An 8,717-nucleotide genomic window follows, 5' to 3' on the forward strand; every position below is an offset into this window, starting at 1 on the left:
CAGCAAACTACTTCCCACTGTAAGCAAAAAGAAGATATAAATTTATCTAAAGTGTGGCATATACACATAAAGAATCCACACGATTGAAAGCCCCTTCCTTTGAACTCTCTTCATATGAATACCCTTAATGAACTCTGCATAACCCAAATATTTTTTTTAAAATTAACACCATCCCTTTAATTGCAATATTGGCATGAGATTATGCTATCATAGAAATGTTGGTTAGAAGGATCCTCTAGTCATCTAGTCTAACCTCCCACTTGAAGTGGGACTCTTGCCAACTCCAGAAAAGATCAAATCGTGGCTGACCTTCGTGCAATATTTCCAGCCGTAGAGAGATACCCATCTAACTTAACATATGATGATTAGTATAGGGCTAAGAATAATTCTCTGACTAGGGTGATCTTTTGAATACACTGGATGGTATCCAATTTATTTCAAAGACCTTTTGCAAAGGAGTTTTCTTTTTCTGTTTGTCTGATCGTCTTTCTATTTTTTTTTTTATAACTGCAAGTTAAATATTCAGAGCTTTCCCTTTTTCTGCAAAGGATCAGATCTTGTGAAATCAATAGTGTTACTGATGTGAATGAAATATGTAAGGGTCTGTTCATTTGTTTCCTTTTCTGTGAGATTTACACAAACTACACTGATACACTGCTAACAAGGGGGCTTTGAGCAGTACATGTTTGTATGGTGAGAAGCTGTATATATTGTACTGGAAAACCATCTGCCCACTGGTGGTTTAAATCTATTATGACACTTGTCCAGCACTTATGTACTGTATATTTCAATTTTCAAAGATGAGTTTTAATTTGTGGTTTTCAAATTAAGTAGCTGAAAAGGAATATTTTGGCTAAAGATGCCATGAGGCATTGGTGACACTGATGAAGTGAGTCATGTTCTTCTGATACCCAGTCTGGATTTTGAGCCTTTAGATCTGATTGCAAGGTGATCTTCTGTTTAGAAGAGTTGCAAAGATTTGGTGTTTCACATATTTTGCACCCATTCATCTTTGTATTTAACCATTACATTCTGCTAGAGATGCACAGGGAAGTGAAAGTTTGGGCTCACTGCAGCCAATAGCAAAACTGCAAAGTTCAGTAGGGCCAGTATTTACTATTACTTTAATGTAAAAAAAGCCCTGAATTTGGTCTAGGCATGCAAACAAGTGGATAAGACTGATTGTAAAGTCAGCCTGTGCAATGGCATCTAGCAAAAATTCATCAAATGAAGCTTTTGTGCTTTAGCTTTCAAATTCTATAGTTTCAGTGTAAACAGCCTTGATGGTCCTTATTACAGAGCAAAGAAATTTAAACAGATGGGAAGACATCCATACAATGTCTTGAAAGATTCAACTCTGGCTTCATCCTTCACTTGCATCACATTAAGTAAAAGTAACTTGGAAATATTCTCCTAGTGTTGGTTTAAGTCATCCTCTTGAATACAACATTTTATTTTTATCTGCACTATTAAATTGTCCAGCAGAGAATTTTCTTGTCTTCAACATGTTTTTCTGGTTTTTTGAGGGGGAGAAAACTGTTAAATTCCTCCAGATAGCATTTTATGCATGTGAGAAGACAGGTTCATGAAGGGAACTGTAGTTAATCTGATAGCTCAGAGATAACAGTCATGGCAGAAAAATGAAGTTATTCCAGTTCAAATCCTTCTGTTTTCAGGTGGAGAGAGTGTGGCTGATATATATTGGTCTGGCTGGAAGACCCATGTAATGGTCTTTTTTCTGGAATGGGATTTTAATCACAAGTAATTAGCTTCAGCTGACCTATGGGTGCTGGATCAGGATGATCTGGACATCCATCATTGCTGATGCTTTTGGCTACAGAGGCACAGAAGCCCAAGGTCATGAGGAAATTTGGCCATACAGAAATTCATTTAAAAGTTCAAGGATCAAATCTCCTAGGACTTGATCTGGATATCTCCAGTGTTCTCAAGCTTTTCATTTTTACTAATTCCAGAAGCCTTTCAGTTAGGACTTGGGAATTCTGGAGTATACAAGGGCTCTGTTCTCACAGAACTTGGTGTCCTGCAAATGGTGAATGAAACATTAAAAACAACCAAGCAGCAAACAAAAAAGCAACAAGCAAGCTTCCTTTCTGCTTAGGGTGCCTGTGGTGGGCACACCTAAGGCTGAAGAATAAGCTATGGGAAGGAGGAGTGGCCTCTGCATTTCACAGGGAGGAAGGATGCTCCCATCTCTGCATGACAGAAGATCCCATCCACTGTGCAGCTGATTTTTAATGCCCATGACCTTTTCTATAACCTGATAATGTTCTCAGTCAGTGAAGGTTTTTTTCAATGGAGTTTTATGTCTTCATAATATATCCTACCATTATCTGGCTCACAGTTTGTAGTTTCAGTGCTAACAACAAAAAACTTTCCAAGTCTGCTGCCTGTGCTCTGTTCAACTGCCAACTACATTTCATTCAAACACTTGAGCCCTTCCATTTTAATTTTAACTTAGCAGAATAAATCACCCAATTCAATGACAGGCATTTTAGAAGGACTGGATAATTTGAAGGACATGGAGTTTGACTTTCCTGAGTGCTGGGTACTTCAGAGTGAGGTGGTTGATTCCCATTAAAGCTGTGGTGATCAGGACATCAGGCTTTGCCTTCTGTACTGCCACAGTCACTCCTGTGCTGTATCCCACGGGTTGAACATCCAGATATTTTATGCCACTTGAGCTGAGTGCTGCATCCATCACCCAGCAAAGCACATTGTCTCCTCTGCTGGGACCCATGGAAACTGCCAGCTAGCAGCTGATTCAGAAACACAACACAAAATATGTGTTATGGGGAAACTCTTCCTTCCTTGGGGATGCCTGAGAGCATCCACTATTAAAGACAGAAGTAACGAAGCTGTGGCCCCATCTGCACAGCAAATCCCATCTACTGCAACAGCAGAAAGTGGCACCAGTAAAAGCATCTGCACCGAGGAAAGCACAAAACCCTTTACTGTTAGGCAGCACTTCCCTGAATAATTCTGGAGGCTTAGAAATCAAGCAAACCTCAGAAAGATGCAGCAATTGCCAGCGATGTATTTTTATCTGCAGTTCAGATTTCTTAACAGGAAGGCTCCATAAACAGAGCTGAGCAGCACCAGCTATCGACTCCAGAGTGGTGTGTACCATTTTACATGTAGTAACATCAGCTTGCAAGACTTGCCCGTAATTTATGGACTGCTTGAAAGAAAGAACCACTTCCATGGGCAGGGAGAAATGCCCAAAATGGCTAAAAACATATCCAAGATAACAACTGGTGGTCAGGCAGTGGTTTCCAAACAACTACTCAACAGAAGGACTCACATCCTCTTGTGTAGCTGATCAAGCTTGGGGCCGAGCTCCTGTCTCTGACCCACTGCAATTTCCACGGTGAGGGAGGAAAGACTCATTTCTCAAAAAAGGAGGCTTGGCCTGGCTGGTGCTGGTAGGATTTCCGCTGTGGAAATGGGCAGGGCAGAAAACTGATAACGTGGATGCTGCACACATGAGGAGTGGCGGAAGGAAGAAGGCCCCTGTTTGTGGAGCAATGCTATTTCTGCTGGGATTTAAAAGTGTTCTTTGGAACAAAGTTGAAGCAGTCACTATAAATGACTTGCATGAGTGAGTAATGAGCGTTTTGGAGGATTGTAATTTATGCCAGGCAGGAGCTGTTATGGTTCAGTTCAAGGCACTTAAAATAAGACTTCTGGGAGACAACCAAACCAGCTTCAACTCTAGCAATTTCCCAGTTCAAGACTCCTAAATTTATATGTACAGGGAGGGCCAAGGTTCTTGAACACCTGGTGAAACCACTAGGTCTCAAAGATGCTCTGATGATATTTGGCACCAAGTGAAGCAGTGCCCATTAGAAAGAAACTGACAATGTCATGTAGCATATGACCCTCTACACCTCTCATCCAACCCTGAATTAATTTAACCAAAGGCTTCCTTCCCCCAAGGTTTTGTCTTTCACTGAAACTATGTCTTGAAGGAATGGAGAGTTCTTCTCCATAGCATGCTCCTTTTGTGCACATTTAAAGCCACTCAGCATATTAAGCCAACTGGGAACAAACCATGTCTGTCTCAATCCAGATTGCTGTGCTGCATGTGCTTCCCAAAGATGGAACAGCAGGAGAGAGAAATCAGTTTCAGATGAGCAATCAGAAAGACAGACACAAAGCTCTGTCTTGCCATCTCCCAGGCAGCTTATGAGTACTTTATAACAAAGGCACAGCTGTATCCTCTCATTTTGTGAACTACACAGTGGGTATCTTTTCCCAGGCAACTCTCAGCAAGACAAGAGGGTCTCAAGTTGTGCCAGGGGAGGTTTAGGTTGGACATTAGAAAGAATTTCTTTACTGAGAGGGTGATCAGGCATTGGAATGGGCTGCCCAGGGAAGTGGTGGATTCTCCATCCCTGGAGATATTTAAAAAGAGACTGGATGTGGCACTCAGTGCCATGGTCTGGTAACTGCAGCGGTAGTGGATCAAGGGTTGGACTTGATGATCTCTGAGGTCCCTTCCAACCCAGCCAATTCTATGATCTCCCCATTCTCAGAGAAAGTTTTGTACAGAATGAGATTGATTTCTAGGTTTTTAGAAATTTGCTTCTCTAATTCTTACATATTTTTTTTTCCTGAGTATTATTCCTGTTATTTAAAACCCTTCTTGGAACATACAGTACAAACACCCTTTTTGATCCTTGTACCCTTTCAGTAATTAGATGGGTTTTAATTTGTCCCTTCATTTGTCACTTAGCCAGAGTTACTGTGTATCTCTTCAAACCTAGCACCCTTGGGAGGGCACATGAGGCCAAATTCTGCTCTCAGTTACATCTGTGTAATTTTGGAGTAAGTCAATGAACTTTAGCAGACTTTGAATTTACACCAACAAAATGCAGAGCAAAAGGTGACTCCTAAATAAAGGTGACTGCTAAATAAACACTAGGAAGGCAATCAGAACTAACATCACATTCTCTGGGCCCTGAGTTGCAGAAGGTTGGTGGCTTTTCTGCAAGTGTCTTCTGCATTCCCAGTGACCAGAGCAAAGATTTATGAGGCATTGTGAACTGCAAGAGCCATCTGAAACATGCCAGCACCTACCAGGGATCTTCTGAGAAGTGCAGATACAGCACATCATCACGTGTTAGTCTGCTGAGTTCTTTTATGATTTAACAGTGTTAGCTTCTGGGTTTTTTCAGTGTTATATAAATTATTTAAAACTAGATACTTCGTATTTATACATCTGTGTTACAAATGTGCCATAAGAAACTTGTTTTGTTCCGGGTTTTTTTTTTTTCCTGATGGGTGTTGAAAATTATCCCAACTAGAGAAAATTTCTCTGCCTTTTCTCACTCCCACATAGGCCTGGTTGAAAGACTCATTCCGTGTCACTTCTGAAAGCAGAGAAGCTGATCAGTGAGACAAGAGACATCATGTACTTCAGTCCATTCTACCACATTCTAATAAGAATATAGTAAATGTTCCATGGCCTGAAAAATTACATCAGCTATTTCCCAGCCATATCCTTTGGCCATGTCTAAATGGTCTGGCTGTTCCAGTTGACTTCCTTGCACTGTCATCCTTCTGCCACAGCCACATTACAGACTGCTAATGCAGTGTTTTTCCTGGTTGAAAGGCATTATTATATTCAGCCAAAAAAGAGCAGGCTTTTCACTGACAAGAAGTTTCTCTGGCCTGTTTCACATGGCATTCTCCACCTCGGTTTATTTTCTTATGCCTTGCCCACTAAACCCTTTTTAGACAGGATTAGTGGGTGCCCTCTATTTCTCATCCACTCATCCCAGCTATTTCAGAGATGATGCCTGTTGCTGGATGAACCACCATGACCTCTGCAGGTCATCTACTTCTCCAGCCTTCCCATGGGCCTAATGACAGGGACCAGTTTCCAGGAGACCTGGAAGCTCCATGTAGTGATTCTCTTCTCCTCCACAGGCAGCAGCCACCTTCACTGTGCTTATCCTATGAGAAGCAGACACCAAACTAAACAATTTTTCCTTTACCCAGGATACACAGCTATGTCTGAGCTGATGGGTTGGTCACTCCTGCTGTATTCTTCACTCCTGCCATACCCAGCCTCATCTATAACAATACTGTTGTTAGGCCCTCCTGAGTAATGGACTTTGGACATGACTCTCTGTATGGGGCAGTTTATACATAATATATAATGAGGCAGAACATGTGAGACACACCTCACACCTTAGGTTGACAAATTTCAATGGCTTTTACCTTTTGGACTGTTTATTATAAAGGGTGAACATAGTTTTCCCCTGGACTCTGAGTGCTACTCGTTGTGATGCATGTCTGCTTTGTTCAACTTACTTCTAACCATTGGGCTAAGATTGCAACTCAATGCTATTATAGTGTAAAGCTCTTGAACTTACACAACCAGAAAGAAGGATGTTTGTACTTGTGCATAATAATACGTTCTTATAATTCTGTGGTCCCGTGGGACCACAATACTGTGGTTACTACTGACTTCTACCACATCCAGCCTATGGTATGAAGCAACAGATTTATTTTTATGCAGCCCTGATACCTCCAGGAGGCAAAGATACAAGAAGACAGACATCTCTACACTTCTGACCTGGTATTCCCTGAATACCAGGGGAGAGCACTGGATTTCTGAGTACAGTACAGGCAAGAAATGAGAGCAAATGTGGCACGCAAAATTAATGCTCAAAATACTGTACAAGCAGAAATTAAAACTTTCTTCTAATGATGAGAAAATGAGGTACAGATCAAATGAACTGAGTAATTTTTAAGCTCATAGAGATAACAGAAATGTAACCTTAGTCATAATTTCCTCCTTTAAATTGTATCTCCCCTGCATAATCACCCCCTGTGACTTCACTTCTCTCATCCAATGGGAAAAGTTAGAAAATAACATCTTTCAGCTGTGCTTCACTAACAGATCTGCTATCCACAGTGAACTACTGCAGGGGAAAGGACCCCAGATAGAATCCTTACCTCTTCAAGCAGTGACACCTGCTAACAGTGAAATTTCTGAAATTACAAATGGGTAAAAGCAGTCTGGTCAGGATAAGGTCTGTAAATCTGTTTCTCAACTGTCTGCATTCTTCTGTTTCATCTTCTGTGTCATCAGCCACCATGTAAGCAAATGGATGCAAATGATACAGCTTGAGACAATTGGCTGAAGGTCAGTCCCCTGTGTCCTCTCTAGAATCCTTTTTTCTTGCTATAATCTCAGTTCAGATTCTTTACAGGGCAGCTGCAGTTTATCCTGGTCACCATGAGCAGGTTTAGAAAAGCTAAATTACAGCAGTCATTCCTCATTTATCTTACAGGCAAGGAGAAGTTATTCAACACACGCTACACACAGAAATTTACACAGTATTTTCAAGACATTAAATGCTGTCATCCTTCCAAGGAATGCTGCACTGTATATACAAATAGACAGCCTCATGCCTATTGAGTCATTTTCCTCTTAATCTCAAATAGCTTCTCATGACCCAAACAGGATTTCTCACGTGGCTTTACTCCATAAATTGCAGTGTGTATGCTACTGTCCTGTACAGTTGCCAGGGTACAGATCAAACAGAAAGTACACTTTAGGTCATCCCATCTCTAGATTCTGGTTTTTGAGGATGACAGCTAAAAATCTGCTGTTGATACTACTTCCTTGGGAACAGATATGAAAACCAGGAGTAATAGATGTTGTATCAAGAGTCTTTTCAACCAAGATTTTGTTTGGTAAGACAATTCAGCATTTGCCAGGACCAGGCTTTGGTACAATTTCAAGCAAAACTTAGTTTTCCCATGCCATTTCTACCACTTTGATTTTCCACAATCTCACAGCTAGGGGTTCCTTGTTCTTTTTCACATCAAAGACCACTTGGTTATTATATTGAAAAATTCATAAGTAATCTGCTGAGGCCTGAAAACACAGATTCAAAAAATAAAAAACAAAATCTTTAATTATTTTCTTAGAAATTACAGGCAGTCTTACGCAAGTGGTACTAAATTAAATGTGTCCTTGTGTTTTGGCAAAATAACAGGGGAATTCAGGCATAACTGTTATTAACATAGAGTCTAAAAGTATAAGGAAGATGATTTGCTCCCAAATTTTTTATATACATCTGGTTATTCATGGTAGATGTACTGACTGAAGAAAAAAATAAAATAAATGACTGAAGAAAAAATAAAATAAATGAAGAACTGAGTATGTAACACAGACCTTTTTCACAACATAGGTAAGTCACACAACTTATAAAAAGGAAGACTTCTGATCCTGTACCTCTCACAAACACAAGCAGTGGTTAGAGCACTTGCTTTTCTGGGACCAGAGTTTGATTTCAGCTTAAGGACAGCAATGTAAAATGAGCTCTAACAGGATTAATCCATCTCCTTCTAGATGAATTTACATCCTCCTTTTCTACAACACCAAATTAGGTGACATTACTTGCATGATTCTTCTTTAGAAGCTGCTGGCAGAGGAAAAGAAAGCATTTGACAGTTCAGTAATAGATGTTTGCTGGGTCACTTACATGGCTCCTGGACAGCACGCAGGACTCGATAAAAATACTAAGCTAAGAGTTTGTTAATTACATGGAAACTTTTATAAATGTCCTGAACTGACTGATACTCCTTTGACTCCCTGTGAGAATTCAAAATTATGCTGTTTCCTCAGAGCAGAGCTTTGCAATCTTCACATTTATCAAACTAAATCATAGTAATAA

The sequence above is a fragment of the Heliangelus exortis genome, chromosome 1 (assembly GCF_036169615.1).
Source record: "Heliangelus exortis chromosome 1, bHelExo1.hap1, whole genome shotgun sequence".
Classification (NCBI taxonomy): Eukaryota; Metazoa; Chordata; class Aves; order Apodiformes; family Trochilidae; genus Heliangelus; species Heliangelus exortis.